General features: G+C 42.5%; 23 non-coding genes across 23 annotated transcripts; all 23 read right to left on the bottom strand.

The window, feature by feature from the left end:
• Positions 1-168: 168 nt before the first annotated feature.
• Positions 169-250, bottom strand: trnas-aga. The gene has a single exon. It is a non-coding gene; the product is annotated as a tRNA-Ser (tRNA).
• Positions 251-565: 315 nt separating this feature from the next.
• On the bottom strand, positions 566-648 carry trnal-aag. Its single transcript has one exon. It is a non-coding gene; the product is annotated as a tRNA-Leu (tRNA).
• An 808-nt stretch (positions 649-1,456) lies between these two features.
• Positions 1,457-1,538, bottom strand: trnas-aga. Its single transcript has one exon. It is a non-coding gene; the product is annotated as a tRNA-Ser (tRNA).
• A 315-nt stretch (positions 1,539-1,853) lies between these two features.
• Positions 1,854-1,936, bottom strand: trnal-aag. The gene has a single exon. It is a non-coding gene; the product is annotated as a tRNA-Leu (tRNA).
• Positions 1,937-2,743: 807 nt separating this feature from the next.
• On the bottom strand, positions 2,744-2,825 carry trnas-aga. The gene has a single exon. It is a non-coding gene; the product is annotated as a tRNA-Ser (tRNA).
• A 314-nt stretch (positions 2,826-3,139) lies between these two features.
• trnal-aag lies at positions 3,140-3,222 on the bottom strand. The gene has a single exon. It is a non-coding gene; the product is annotated as a tRNA-Leu (tRNA).
• Positions 3,223-4,029: 807 nt separating this feature from the next.
• trnas-aga lies at positions 4,030-4,111 on the bottom strand. Its single transcript has one exon. It is a non-coding gene; the product is annotated as a tRNA-Ser (tRNA).
• A 316-nt stretch (positions 4,112-4,427) lies between these two features.
• Positions 4,428-4,510, bottom strand: trnal-aag. Its single transcript has one exon. It is a non-coding gene; the product is annotated as a tRNA-Leu (tRNA).
• Positions 4,511-5,316: 806 nt separating this feature from the next.
• On the bottom strand, positions 5,317-5,398 carry trnas-aga. The gene has a single exon. It is a non-coding gene; the product is annotated as a tRNA-Ser (tRNA).
• Positions 5,399-5,712: 314 nt separating this feature from the next.
• trnal-aag lies at positions 5,713-5,795 on the bottom strand. Its single transcript has one exon. It is a non-coding gene; the product is annotated as a tRNA-Leu (tRNA).
• An 807-nt stretch (positions 5,796-6,602) lies between these two features.
• Positions 6,603-6,684, bottom strand: trnas-aga. Its single transcript has one exon. It is a non-coding gene; the product is annotated as a tRNA-Ser (tRNA).
• Positions 6,685-6,999: 315 nt separating this feature from the next.
• trnal-aag lies at positions 7,000-7,082 on the bottom strand. The gene has a single exon. It is a non-coding gene; the product is annotated as a tRNA-Leu (tRNA).
• Positions 7,083-7,889: 807 nt separating this feature from the next.
• Positions 7,890-7,971, bottom strand: trnas-aga. Its single transcript has one exon. It is a non-coding gene; the product is annotated as a tRNA-Ser (tRNA).
• A 315-nt stretch (positions 7,972-8,286) lies between these two features.
• Positions 8,287-8,371, bottom strand: trnal-aag. Its single transcript has one exon. It is a non-coding gene; the product is annotated as a tRNA-Leu (tRNA).
• An 807-nt stretch (positions 8,372-9,178) lies between these two features.
• trnas-aga lies at positions 9,179-9,260 on the bottom strand. The gene has a single exon. It is a non-coding gene; the product is annotated as a tRNA-Ser (tRNA).
• A 314-nt stretch (positions 9,261-9,574) lies between these two features.
• trnal-aag lies at positions 9,575-9,657 on the bottom strand. Its single transcript has one exon. It is a non-coding gene; the product is annotated as a tRNA-Leu (tRNA).
• Positions 9,658-10,464: 807 nt separating this feature from the next.
• Positions 10,465-10,546, bottom strand: trnas-aga. Its single transcript has one exon. It is a non-coding gene; the product is annotated as a tRNA-Ser (tRNA).
• Positions 10,547-10,861: 315 nt separating this feature from the next.
• On the bottom strand, positions 10,862-10,944 carry trnal-aag. The gene has a single exon. It is a non-coding gene; the product is annotated as a tRNA-Leu (tRNA).
• Positions 10,945-11,751: 807 nt separating this feature from the next.
• Positions 11,752-11,833, bottom strand: trnas-aga. The gene has a single exon. It is a non-coding gene; the product is annotated as a tRNA-Ser (tRNA).
• A 315-nt stretch (positions 11,834-12,148) lies between these two features.
• On the bottom strand, positions 12,149-12,231 carry trnal-aag. The gene has a single exon. It is a non-coding gene; the product is annotated as a tRNA-Leu (tRNA).
• Positions 12,232-13,038: 807 nt separating this feature from the next.
• On the bottom strand, positions 13,039-13,120 carry trnas-aga. The gene has a single exon. It is a non-coding gene; the product is annotated as a tRNA-Ser (tRNA).
• A 315-nt stretch (positions 13,121-13,435) lies between these two features.
• On the bottom strand, positions 13,436-13,518 carry trnal-aag. The gene has a single exon. It is a non-coding gene; the product is annotated as a tRNA-Leu (tRNA).
• Positions 13,519-14,325: 807 nt separating this feature from the next.
• trnas-aga lies at positions 14,326-14,407 on the bottom strand. The gene has a single exon. It is a non-coding gene; the product is annotated as a tRNA-Ser (tRNA).
• Between the last annotated feature and the right edge of the window lie 93 nt (positions 14,408-14,500).

The following is a 14,500-nucleotide window of genomic DNA, read 5'->3' as shown; positions in this document are numbered from 1 at the left end:
AATGGCATATTTATCTTATTATTATAATGAGGGTGGGATAGACATCCTGCGGCACAATCCCAAATGGACCACTAAACCCTGTCTACATGAAGAGATCTGAGAGGATGTGATTGGTATAAGCAAGATGACCAAACTTCAACCTAGGGAGGGGTCACCATAATGCAAAGCCGTTGTCGGCAGGATTCGAACCTGCGCGGGAAAATCCCAATGGATTTCTAGTCCATCGCCTTAACCACTCGGCCACGACAACTATAAAAAGAAAAACAAGAGGGGGGTTACAAGTGAAGGGCCCTGCAGGCATAGTCTTCAGCAAAAGATAATGTAATAACTAACAGATAATGTAGTAACTCATAATAATGTCATCACTTTATGTAATGCAATGTTCCCCACGTTCATTTTTATGAAGTATTGCTTCTTTTTAATTTTCTTAGATATTTGCCCAAGAGCAGAATGTTTCAATGAGAGAGTGTTTATGACTACTGGTTATTTCACTGTGTGTAGTTATTTTATCATCTTATTTTCACAACAAAGCAGCGTCACTCCTCTTTGAGAGGCGTTAAAAAACTGTCAGAAGTGGGATTTGAACCCACGCCTCCAGGAGAGACTGCGACCTTAACGCAGCGCCTTAGACCGCTCGGCCATCCTGACTACAGATGCACTTTTGGTATGGGGATAAAGGCTATCGGGTAAAAGTAGACATAGGCATGGCCTCCCGAGAGCGCCACAGAGACCAATAAATGCACCATAGTGACTTGCATGTTCAACATGAGATGGTCATTGGTTTTTATCAATTAAAAACTCCAGTCATGGATTTAACCTCAATATGGCCTTCAATGGGAAAAGCAAAGTAAATCCTAATTGATTGTGTGCTAGAGTGTCTTCAGAATATGGCCATTCTGACATGAATTGTAAAAGACATCAGATAAGACCCAAATAGTTTCCGGAGGTATCGACAACCGTCAGGGTAAGAGTGACAACAGGTCCACATGTCAAAATGGTGGAAATCTTAGCAAATGGCTTAATAGTTATTTATGACAATGGTGTTGTTATTTTTTAGGGTTTATAGAGGGATCTCACCTGTGACCTATGGCTTGACGACACACCTGTAATCTATGCTACCTTGGCCTATAGAGCTAGACGGATGGATAATGGTCCTCTGTAGCTCAGCTGGTAGAGCACGGCGCTTGTAACGCCAGGGTAGTGGGTTTGATCCCCGGGACCACCCATACACAAGAAAAAAATGTATGCACGCATGACTGTAAGTCGCTTTGGATAAAAGCGTCTGCTAAATGGCATATTTATCTTATTATTATAATGAGGGTGGGATAGACATCCTGCGGCACAATCCCAAATGGACCACTAAACCCTGTCTACATGAAGAGATCTGAGAGGATGTGATTGGTATAAGCAAGATGACCAAACTTCAACCTAGGGAGGGGTCACCATAATGCAAAGCCGTTGTCGGCAGGATTCGAACCTGCGCGGGAAAATCCCAATGGATTTCTAGTCCATCGCCTTAACCACTCGGCCACGACAACTATAAAAAGAAAAACAAGAGGGGGGTTACAAGTGAAGGGCCCTGCAGGCATAGTCTTCAGCAAAAGATAATGTAATAACTAACAGATAATGTAGTAACTCATAATAATGTCATCACTTTATGTAATGCAATGTTCCCCACGTTCATTTTTATGAAGTATTGCTTCTTTTTAATTTTCTTAGATATTTGCCCAAGAGCAGAATGTTTCAATGAGAGAGTGTTTATGACTACTGGTTATTTCACTGTGTGTAGTTATTTTATCATCTTATTTTCACAACAAAGCAGCGTCACTCCTCTTTGAGAGGCGTTAAAAAACTGTCAGAAGTGGGATTTGAACCCACGCCTCCAGGAGAGACTGCGACCTTAACGCAGCGCCTTAGACCGCTCGGCCATCCTGACTACAGATGCACTTTTGGTATGGGGATAAAGGCTATCGGGTAAAAGTAGACATAGGCATGGCCTCCCGAGAGCGCCACAGAGACCAATAAATGCACCATAGTGACTTGCATGTTCAACATGAGATGGTCATTGGTTTTTATCAATTAAAAACTCCAGTCATGGATTTAACCTCAATATGGCCTTCAATGGGAAAAGCAAAGTAAATCCTAATTGATTGTGTGCTAGAGTGTCTTCAGAATATGGCCATTCTGACATGAATTGTAAAAGACATCAGATAAGACCCAAATAGTTTCCGGAGGTATCGACAACCGTCAGGGTAAGAGTGACAACAGGTCCACATGTCAAAATGGTGGAAATCTTAGCAAATGGCTTAATAGTTATTTATGACAATGGTGTTGTTATTTTTTAGGGTTTATAGAGGGATCTCACCTGTGACCTATGGCTTGACGACACACCTGTAATCTATGCTACCTTGGCCTATAGAGCTAGACGGATGGATAATGGTCCTCTGTAGCTCAGCTGGTAGAGCACGGCGCTTGTAACGCCAGGGTAGTGGGTTTGATCCCGGGACCACCCATACACAAGAAAAAAATGTATGCACGCATGACTGTAAGTCGCTTTGGATAAAAGCGTCTGCTAAATGGCATATTTATCTTATTATTATAATGAGGGTGGGATAGACATCCTGCGGCACAATCCCAAATGGACCACTAAACCCTGTCTACATGAAGAGATCTGAGAGGATGTGATTGGTATAAGCAAGATGACCAAACTTCAACCTAGGGAGGGGTCACCATAATGCAAAGCCGTTGTCGGCAGGATTCGAACCTGCGCGGGAAAATCCCAATGGATTTCTAGTCCATCGCCTTAACCACTCGGCCACGACAACTATAAAAAGAAAAACAAGAGGGGGTTACAAGTGAAGGGCCCTGCAGGCATAGTCTTCAGCAAAAGATCATGTAATAACTAACAGATAATGTAGTAACTCATAATAATGTCATCACTTTATGTAATGCAATGTTCCCCACGTTCATTTTTATGAAGTATTGCTTCTTTTTAATTTTCTTAGATATTTGCCCAAGAGCAGAATGTTTCAATGAGAGAGTGTTTATGACTACTGGTTATTTCACTGTGTGTAGTTATTTTATCATCTTATTTTCACAACAAAGCAGCGTCACTCCTCTTTGAGAGGCGTTAAAAAACTGTCAGAAGTGGGATTTGAACCCACGCCTCCAGGAGAGACTGCGACCTTAACGCAGCGCCTTAGACCGCTCGGCCATCCTGACTACAGATGCACTTTTGGTATGGGGATAAAGGCTATCGGGTAAAAGTAGACATAGGCATGGCCTCCCGAGAGCGCCACAGAGACCAATAAATGCACCATAGTGACTTGCATGTTCAACATGAGATGGTCATTGGTTTTTATCAATTAAAAACTCCAGTCATGGATTTAACCTCAATATGGCCTTCAATGGGAAAAGCAAAGTAAATCCTAATTGATTGTGTGCTAGAGTGTCTTCAGAATATGGCCATTCTGACATGAATTGTAAAAGACATCAGATAAGACCCAAATAGTTTCCGGAGGTATCGACAACCGTCAGGGTAAGAGTGACAACAGGTCCACATGTCAAAATGGTGGAAATCTTAGCAAATGGCTTAATAGTTATTTATGACAATGGTGTTGTTATTTTTTAGGGTTTATAGAGGGATCTCACCTGTGACCTATGGCTTGACGACACACCTGTAATCTATGCTACCTTGGCCTATAGAGCTAGACGGATGGATAATGGTCCTCTGTAGCTCAGCTGGTAGAGCACGGCGCTTGTAACGCCAGGGTAGTGGGTTTGATCCCCGGGACCACCCATACACAAGAAAAAAATGTATGCACGCATGACTGTAAGTCGCTTTGGATAAAAGCGTCTGCTAAATGGCATATTATCTTATTATTATAATGAGGGTGGGATAGACATCCTGCGGCACAATCCCAAATGGACCACTAAACCCTGTCTACATGAAGAGATCTGAGAGGATGTGATTGGTATAAGCAAGATGACCAAACTTCAACCTAGGGAGGGGTCACCATAATGCAAAGCCGTTGTCGGCAGGATTCGAACCTGCGCGGGAAAATCCCAATGGATTTCTAGTCCATCGCCTTAACCACTCGGCCACGACAACTATAAAAAGAAAAACAAGAGGGGGGTTACAAGTGAAGGGCCCTGCAGGCATAGTCTTCAGCAAAAGATAATGTAATAACTAACAGATAATGTAGTAACTCATAATAATGTCATCACTTTATGTAATGCAATGTTCCCCACGTTCATATTTATGAAGTATTGCTTCTTTTTAATTTTCTTAGATATTTGCCCAAGAGCAGAATGTTTCAATGAGAGAGTGTTTATGACTACTGGTTATTTCACTGTGTGTAGTTATTTTATCATCTTATTTTCACAACAAAGCAGCGTCACTCCTCTTTGAGAGGCGTAAAAAAAATTGTCAGAAGTGGGATTTGAACCCACGCCTCCAGGAGAGACTGCGACCTTAACGCAGCGCCTTAGACCGCTCGGCCATCCTGACTACAGATGCACTTTTGGTATGGGGATAAAGGCTATCGGGTAAAAGTAGACATAGGCATGGCCTCCCGAGAGCGCCACAGAGACCAATAAATGCACCATAGTGACTTGCATGTTCAACATGAGATGGTCATTGGTTTTTATCAATTAAAAACTCCAGTCATGGATTTAACCTCAATATGGCCTTCAATGGGAAAAGCAAAGTAAATCCTAATTGATTGTGTGCTAGAGTGTCTTCAGAATATGGCCATTCTGACATGAATTGTAAAAGACATCAGATAAGACCCAAATAGTTTCCGGAGGTATCGACAACCGTCAGGGTAAGAGTGACAACAGGTCCACATGTCAAAATGGTGGAAATCTTAGCAAATGGCTTAATAGTTATTTATGACAATGGTGTTGTTATTTTTAGGGTTTATAGAGGGATCTCACCTGTGACCTATGGCTTGACGACACACCTGTAATCTATGCTACCTTGGCCTATAGAGCTAGACGGATGGATAATGGTCCTCTGTAGCTCAGCTGGTAGAGCACGGCGCTTGTAACGCCAGGGTAGTGGGTTTGATCCCCGGGACCACCCATACACAAGAAAAAAATGTATGCACGCATGACTGTAAGTCGCTTTGGATAAAAGCGTCTGCTAAATGGCATATTATCTTATTATTATAATGAGGGTGGGATAGACATCCTGCGGCACAATCCCAAATGGACCACTAAACCCTGTCTACATGAAGAGATCTGAGAGGATGTGATTGGTATAAGCAAGATGACCAAACTTCAACCTAGGGAGGGGTCACCATAATGCAAAGCCGTTGTCGGCAGGATTCGAACCTGCGCGGGAAAATCCCAATGGATTTCTAGTCCATCGCCTTAACCACTCGGCCACGACAACTATAAAAAGAAAAACAAGAGGGGGGTTACAAGTGAAGGGCCCTGCAGGCATAGTCTTCAGCAAAAGATCATGTAATAACTAACAGATAATGTAGTAACTCATAATAATGTCATCACTTTATGTAATGCAATGTTCCCCACGTTCATTTTTATGAAGTATTGCTTCTTTTTAATTTTCTTAGATATTTGCCCAAGAGCAGAATGTTTCAATGAGAGAGTGTTTATGACTACTGGTTATTTCACTGTGTGTAGTTATTTTATCATCTTATTTTCACAACAAAGCAGCGTCACTCCTCTTTGAGAGGCGTTAAAAATTGTCCGAAGTGGGATTTGAACCCACGCCTCCAGGAGAGACTGCGACCTTAACGCAGCGCCTTAGACCGCTCGGCCATCCTGACTACAGATGCACTTTTGGTATGGGGATAAAGGCTATCGGGTAAAAGTAGACATAGGCATGGCCTCCCGAGAGCGCCACAGAGACCAATAAATGCACCATAGTGACTTGCATGTTCAACATGAGATGGTCATTGGTTTTTATCAATTAAAAACTCCAGTCATGGATTTAACCTCAATATGGCCTTCAATGGGAAAAGCAAAGTAAATCCTAATTGATTGTGTGCTAGAGTGTCTTCAGAATATGGCCATTCTGACATGAATTGTAAAAGACATCAGATAAGACCCAAATAGTTTCCGGAGGTATCGACAACCGTCAGGGTAAGAGTGACAACAGGTCCACATGTCAAAATGGTGGAAATCTTAGCAAATGGCTTAATAGTTATTTATGACAATGGTGTTGTTATTTTTTAGGGTTTATAGAGGGATCTCACCTGTGACCTATGGCTTGACGACACACCTGTAATCTATGCTACCTTGGCCTATAGAGCTAGACGGATGGATAATGGTCCTCTGTAGCTCAGCTGGTAGAGCACGGCGCTTGTAACGCCAGGGTAGTGGGTTTGATCCCCGGGACCACCCATACACAAGAAAAAAATGTATGCACGCATGACTGTAAGTCGCTTTGGATAAAAGCGTCTGCTAAATGGCATATTTTCTTATTATTATAATGAGGGTGGGATAGACATCCTGCGGCACAATCCCAAATGGACCACTAAACCCTGTCTACATGAAGAGATCTGAGAGGATGTGATTGGTATAAGCAAGATGACCAAACTTCAACCTAGGGAGGGGTCACCATAATGCAAAGCCGTTGTCGGCAGGATTCGAACCTGCGCGGGAAAATCCCAATGGATTTCTAGTCCATCGCCTTAACCACTCGGCCACGACAACTATAAAAAGAAAAACAAGAGGGGGGTTACAAGTGAAGGGCCCTGCAGGCATAGTCTTCAGCAAAAGATAATGTAATAACTAACAGATAATGTAGTAACTCATAATAATGTCATCACTTTATGTAATGCAATGTTCCCCACGTTCATTTTTATGAAGTATTGCTTCTTTTTAATTTTCTTAGATATTTGCCCAAGAGCAGAATGTTTCAATGAGAGAGTGTTTATGACTACTGGTTATTTCACTGTGTGTAGTTATTTTATCATCTTATTTTCACAACAAAGCAGCGTCACTCCTCTTTGAGAGGCGTTAAAAAATTGTCAGAAGTGGGATTTGAACCCACGCCTCCAGGAGAGACTGCGACCTTAACGCAGCGCCTTAGACCGCTCGGCCATCCTGACTACAGATGCACTTTTGGTATGGGGATAAAGGCTATCGGGTAAAAGTAGACATAGGCATGGCCTCCCGAGAGCGCCACAGAGACCAATAAATGCACCATAGTGACTTGCATGTTCAACATGAGATGGTCATTGGTTTTTATCAATTAAAAACTCCAGTCATGGATTTAACCTCAATATGGCCTTCAATGGGAAAAGCAAAGTAAATCCTAATTGATTGTGTGCTAGAGTGTCTTCAGAATATGGCCATTCTGACATGAATTGTAAAAGACATCAGATAAGACCCAAATAGTTTCCGGAGGTATCGACAACCGTCAGGGTAAGAGTGACAACAGGTCCACATGTCAAAATGGTGGAAATCTTAGCAAATGGCTTAATAGTTATTTATGACAATGGTGTTGTTATTTTTTAGGGTTTATAGAGGGATCTCACCTGTGACCTATGGCTTGACGACACACCTGTAATCTATGCTACCTTGGCCTATAGAGCTAGACGGATGGATAATGGTCCTCTGTAGCTCAGCTGGTAGAGCACGGCGCTTGTAACGCCAGGGTAGTGGGTTTGATCCCCGGGACCACCCATACACAAGAAAAAAATGTATGCACGCATGACTGTAAGTCGCTTTGGATAAAAGCGTCTGCTAAATGGCATATTTTCTTATTATTATAATGAGGGTGGGATAGACATCCTGCGGCACAATCCCAAATGGACCACTAAACCCTGTCTACATGAAGAGATCTGAGAGGATGTGATTGGTATAAGCAAGATGACCAAACTTCAACCTAGGGAGGGGTCACCATAATGCAAAGCCGTTGTCGGCAGGATTCGAACCTGCGCGGGAAAATCCCAATGGATTTCTAGTCCATCGCCTTAACCACTCGGCCACGACAACTATAAAAAGAAAAACAAGAGGGGGGTTACAAGTGAAGGGCCCTGCAGGCATAGTCTTCAGCAAAAGATAATGTAATAACTAACAGATAATGTAGTAACTCATAATAATGTCATCACTTTATGTAATGCAATGTTCCCCACGTTCATTTTTATGAAGTATTGCTTCTTTTTAATTTTCTTAGATATTTGCCCAAGAGCAGAATGTTTCAATGAGAGAGTGTTTATGACTACTGGTTATTTCACTGTGTGTAGTTATTTTATCATCTTATTTTCACAACAAAGCAGCGTCACTCCTCTTTGAGAGGCGTTAAAAAATTGTCAGAAGTGGGATTTGAACCCACGCCTCCAGGAGAGACTGCACGACCTTAACGCAGCGCCTTAGACCGCTCGGCCATCCTGACTACAGATGCACTTTTGGTATGGGGATAAAGGCTATCGGGTAAAAGTAGACATAGGCATGGCCTCCCGAGAGCGCCACAGAGACCAATAAATGCACCATAGTGACTTGCATGTTCAACATGAGATGGTCATTGGTTTTTATCAATTAAAAACTCCAGTCATGGATTTAACCTCAATATGGCCTTCAATGGGAAAAGCAAAGTAAATCCTAATTGATTGTGTGCTAGAGTGTCTTCAGAATATGGCCATTCTGACATGAATTGTAAAAGACATCAGATAAGACCCAAATAGTTTCCGGAGGTATCGACAACCGTCAGGGTAAGAGTGACAACAGGTCCACATGTCAAAATGGTGGAAATCTTAGCAAATGGCTTAATAGTTATTTATGACAATGGTGTTGTTATTTTTTAGGGTTTATAGAGGGATCTCACCTGTGACCTATGGCTTGACGACACACCTGTAATCTATGCTACCTTGGCCTATAGAGCTAGACGGATGGATAATGGTCCTCTGTAGCTCAGCTGGTAGAGCACGGCGCTTGTAACGCCAGGGTAGTGGGTTTGATCCCCGGGACCACCCATACACAAGAAAAAAATGTATGCACGCATGACTGTAAGTCGCTTTGGATAAAAGCGTCTGCTAAATGGCATATTTTCTTATTATTATAATGAGGGTGGGATAGACATCCTGCGGCACAATCCCAAATGGACCACTAAACCCTGTCTACATGAAGAGATCTGAGAGGATGTGATTGGTATAAGCAAGATGACCAAACTTCAACCTAGGGAGGGGTCACCATAATGCAAAGCCGTTGTCGGCAGGATTCGAACCTGCGCGGGAAAATCCCAATGGATTTCTAGTCCATCGCCTTAACCACTCGGCCACGACAACTATAAAAAGAAAAACAAGAGGGGGGTTACAAGTGAAGGGCCCTGCAGGCATAGTCTTCAGCAAAAGATCATGTAATAACTAACAGATAATGTAGTAACTCATAATAATGTCATCACTTTATGTAATGCAATGTTCCCCACGTTCATTTTTATGAAGTATTGCTTCTTTTTAATTTTCTTAGATATTTGCCCAAGAGCAGAATGTTTCAATGAGAGAGTGTTTATGACTACTGGTTATTTCACTGTGTGTAGTTATTTTATCATCTTATTTTCACAACAAAGCAGCGTCACTCCTCTTTGAGAGGCGTTAAAAATTGTCCGAAGTGGGATTTGAACCCACGCCTCCAGGAGAGACTGCGACCTTAACGCAGCGCCTTAGACCGCTCGGCCATCCTGACTACAGATGCACTTTTGGTATGGGGATAAAGGCTATCGGGTAAAAGTAGACATAGGCATGGCCTCCCGAGAGCGCCACAGAGACCAATAAATGCACCATAGTGACTTGCATGTTCAACATGAGATGGTCATTGGTTTTTATCAATTAAAAACTCCAGTCATGGATTTAACCTCAATATGGCCTTCAATGGGAAAAGCAAAGTAAATCCTAATTGATTGTGTGCTAGAGTGTCTTCAGAATATGGCCATTCTGACATGAATTGTAAAAGACATCAGATAAGACCCAAATAGTTTCCGGAGGTATCGACAACCGTCAGGGTAAGAGTGACAACAGGTCCACATGTCAAAATGGTGGAAATCTTAGCAAATGGCTTAATAGTTATTTATGACAATGGTGTTGTTATTTTTTAGGGTTTATAGAGGGATCTCACCTGTGACCTATGGCTTGACGACACACCTGTAATCTATGCTACCTTGGCCTATAGAGCTAGACGGATGGATAATGGTCCTCTGTAGCTCAGCTGGTAGAGCACGGCGCTTGTAACGCCAGGGTAGTGGGTTTGATCCCCGGGACCACCCATACACAAGAAAAAAATGTATGCACGCATGACTGTAAGTCGCTTTGGATAAAAGCGTCTGCTAAATGGCATATTTTCTTATTATTATAATGAGGGTGGGATAGACATCCTGCGGCACAATCCCAAATGGACCACTAAACCCTGTCTACATGAAGAGATCTGAGAGGATGTGATTGGTATAAGCAAGATGACCAAACTTCAACCTAGGGAGGGGTCACCATAATGCAAAGCCGTTGTCGGCAGGATTCGAACCTGCGCGGGAAAATCCCAATGGATTTCTAGTCCATCGCCTTAACCACTCGGCCACGACAACTATAAAAAGAAAAACAAGAGGGGGGTTACAAGTGAAGGGCCCTGCAGGCATAGTCTTCAGCAAAAGATAATGTAATAACTAACAGATAATGTAGTAACTCATAATAATGTCATCACTTTATGTAATGCAATGTTCCCCACGTTCATTTTTATGAAGTATTGCTTCTTTTTAATTTTCTTAGATATTTGCCCAAGAGCAGAATGTTTCAATGAGAGAGTGTTTATGACTACTGGTTATTTCACTGTGTGTAGTTATTTTATCATCTTATTTTCACAACAAAGCAGCGTCACTCCTCTTTGAGAGGCGTTAAAAAACTGTCAGAAGTGGGATTTGAACCCACGCCTCCAGGAGAGACTGCGACCTTAACGCAGCGCCTTAGACCGCTCGGCCATCCTGACTACAGATGCACTTTTGGTATGGGGATAAAGGCTATCGGGTAAAAGTAGACATAGGCATGGCCTCCCGAGAGCGCCACAGAGACCAATAAATGCACCATAGTGACTTGCATGTTCAACATGAGATGGTCATTGGTTTTTATCAATTAAAAACTCCAGTCATGGATTTAACCTCAATATGGCCTTCAATGGGAAAAGCAAAGTAAATCCTAATTGATTGTGTGCTAGAGTGTCTTCAGAATATGGCCATTCTGACATGAATTGTAAAAGACATCAGATAAGACCCAAATAGTTTCCGGAGGTATCGACAACCGTCAGGGTAAGAGTGACAACAGGTCCACATGTCAAAATGGTGGAAATCTTAGCAAATGGCTTAATAGTTATTTATGACAATGGTGTTGTTATTTTTTAGGGTTTATAGAGGGATCTCACCTGTGACCTATGGCTTGACGACACACCTGTAATCTATGCTACCTTGGCCTATAGAGCTAGACGGATGGATAATGGTCCTCTGTAGCTCAGCTGGTAGAGCACGGCGCTTGTAACGCCAGGGTAGTGGGTTTGATCCCCGGGACCACCCATACACAAGAAAAAAATGTATGCACGCATGACTGTAAGTCGCTTTGGATAAAAGCGTCTGCTAAATGGCATATTTTCTTATTATTATAATGAGGGTGGGATAGACATCCTGCGGCACAATCCCAAATGGACCACTAAACCCTGTCTACATGAAGAGATCTGAGAGGATGTGATTGGTATAAGCAAGATGACCAAACTTCAACCTAGGGAGGGGTCACCATAATGCAAAGCCGTTGTCGGCAGGATTCGAACCTGCGCGGGAAAATCCCAATGGATTTCTAGTCCATCGCCTTAACCACTCGGCCACGACAACTATAAAAAGAAAAACAAGAGGGGGGTTACAAGTGAAGGGCCCTGCAGGCATAGTCTTCAGCAAAAGATCATGTAATAACTAACAGATAATGTAGTAACTCATAATAATGTCATCACTTTATGTAATGCAATGTTCCCCACGTTCATTTTTATGAAGTATTGCTTCTTTTTAATTTTCTTAGATATTTGCCCAAGAGCAGAATGTTTCAATGAGAGAGTGTTTATGACTACTGGTTATTTCACTGTGTGTAGTTATTTTATCATCTTATTTTCACAACAAAGCAGCGTCACTCCTCTTTGAGAGGCGTTAAAAAATTGTCAGAAGTGGGATTTGAACCCACGCCTCCAGGAGAGACTGCGACCTTAACGCAGCGCCTTAGACCGCTCGGCCATCCTGACTACAGATGCACTTTTGGTATGGGGATAAAGGCTATCGGGTAAAAGTAGACATAGGCATGGCCTCCCGAGAGCGCCACAGAGACCAATAAATGCACCATAGTGACTTGCATGTTCAACATGAGATGGTCATTGGTTTTTATCAATTAAAAACTCCAGTCATGGATTTAACCTCAATATGGCCTTCAATGGGAAAAGCAAAGTAAATCCTAATTGATTGTGTGCTAGAGTGTCTTCAGAATATGGCCATTCTGACATGAATTGTAAAAGACATCAGATAAGACCCAAATAGTTTCCGGAGGTATCGACAACCGTCAGGGTAAGAGTGACAACAGGTCCACATGTCAAAATGGTGGAAATCTTAGCAAATGGCTTAATAGTTATTTATGACAATGGTGTTGTTATTTTTTAGGGTTTATAGAGGGATCTCACCTGTGACCTATGGCTTGACGACACACCTGTAATCTATGCTACCTTGGCCTATAGAGCTAGACGGATGGATAATGGTCCTCTGTAGCTCAGCTGGTAGAGCACGGCGCTTGTAACGCCAGGGTAGTGGGTTTGATCCCCGGGACCACCCATACACAAGAAAAAAATGTATGCACGCATGACTGTAAGTCGCTTTGGATAAAAGCGTCTGCTAAATGGCATATTATCTTATTATTATAATGAGGGTGGGATAGACATCCTGCGGCACAATCCCAAATGGACCACTAAACCCTGTCTACATGAAGAGATCTGAGAGGATGTGATTGGTATAAGCAAGATGACCAAACTTCAACCTAGGGAGGGGTCACCATAATGCAAAGCCGTTGTCGGCAGGATTCGAACCTGCGCGGGAAAATCCCAATGGATTTCTAGTCCATCGCCTTAACCACTCGGCCACGACAACTATAAAAAGAAAAACAAGAGGGGGGTTACAAGTGAAGGGCCCTGCAGGCATAGTCTTCAGCAAAAGATCATGTAATAACTAACAGATAATGTAGTAACTCATAATAATGTCATCACTTTATGTAATGCAATGTTCCCCACGTTCATTTTTATGAAGTATTGCTTCTTTTTAATTTTCTTAGATATTTGCCCAAGAGCAGAATGTTTCAATGAGAGAGTGTTTATGACTACTGGTTATTTCACTGTGTGTAGTTATTTTATCATCTTATTTTCACAACAAAGCAGCGTCACTCCTCTTTGAGAGGCGTTAAAAAACTGTCAGAAGTGGGATTTGAACCCACGCCTCCAGGAGAGACTGCGACCTTAACGCAGCGCCTTAGACCGCTCGGCCATCCTGACTACAGATGCACTTTTGGTATGGGGATAAAGGCTATCGGGTAAAAGTAGACATAGGCATGGCCTCCCGAGAGCGCCACAGAGACCAATAAATGCACCATAGTGACTTGCATGTTCAACATGAGATGGTCATTGGTTTTTATCAATTAAAAACTCCAGTCATGGATTTAACCTCAATATGGCCTTCAATGGGAAAAGCAAAGTAAATCCTAATTGATTGTGTGCTAGAGTGTCTTCAGAATATGGCCATTCTGACATGAATTGTAAAAGACATCAGATAAGACCCAAATAGTTTCCGGAGGTATCGACAACCGTCAGGGTAAGAGTGACAACAGGTCCACATGTCAAAATGGTGGAAATCTTAGCAAATGGCTTAATAGTTATTTATGACAATGGTGTTGTTATTTTTTAGGGTTTATAGAGGGATCTCACCTGTGACCTATGGCTTGACGACACACCTGTAATCTATGCTACCTTGGCCTATAGAGCTAGACGGATGGATAATGGTCCTCTGTAGCTCAGCTGGTAGAGCACGGCGCTTGTAACGCCAGGGTAGTGGGTTTGATCCCCGGGACCACCCATACACAAGAAAAAAATGTATGCACGCATGACTGTAAGTCGCTTTGGATAAAAGCGTCTGCTAAATGGCATATTATCTTATTATTATAATGAGGGTGGGATAGACATCCTGCGGCACAATCCCAAATGGACCACTAAACCCTGTCTACATGAAGAGATCTGAGAGGATGTGATTGGTATAAGCAAGATGACCAAACTTCAACCTAGGGAGGGGTCACCATAATGCAAAGCCGTTGTCGGCAGGATTCGAACCTGCGCGGGAAAATCCCAATGGATTTCTAGTCCATCGCCTTAACCACTCGGCCACGACAACTATAAAAAGAAAAACAAGAGGGGGGTTACAAGTGAAGGGCCCTGCAGGCATAGTCTTCAGCAAAAGATCATGTAATAACTAACAGATAATGTA

This window comes from Coregonus clupeaformis, unplaced genomic scaffold, assembly GCF_020615455.1.
Source record: "Coregonus clupeaformis isolate EN_2021a unplaced genomic scaffold, ASM2061545v1 scaf3500, whole genome shotgun sequence".
NCBI lineage: Eukaryota > Metazoa > Chordata > Actinopteri > Salmoniformes > Salmonidae > Coregonus > Coregonus clupeaformis.
The sequence above is the reverse complement of the archived record's forward strand: the minus strand, read 5'-3'. Positions and strand labels throughout refer to the sequence as shown.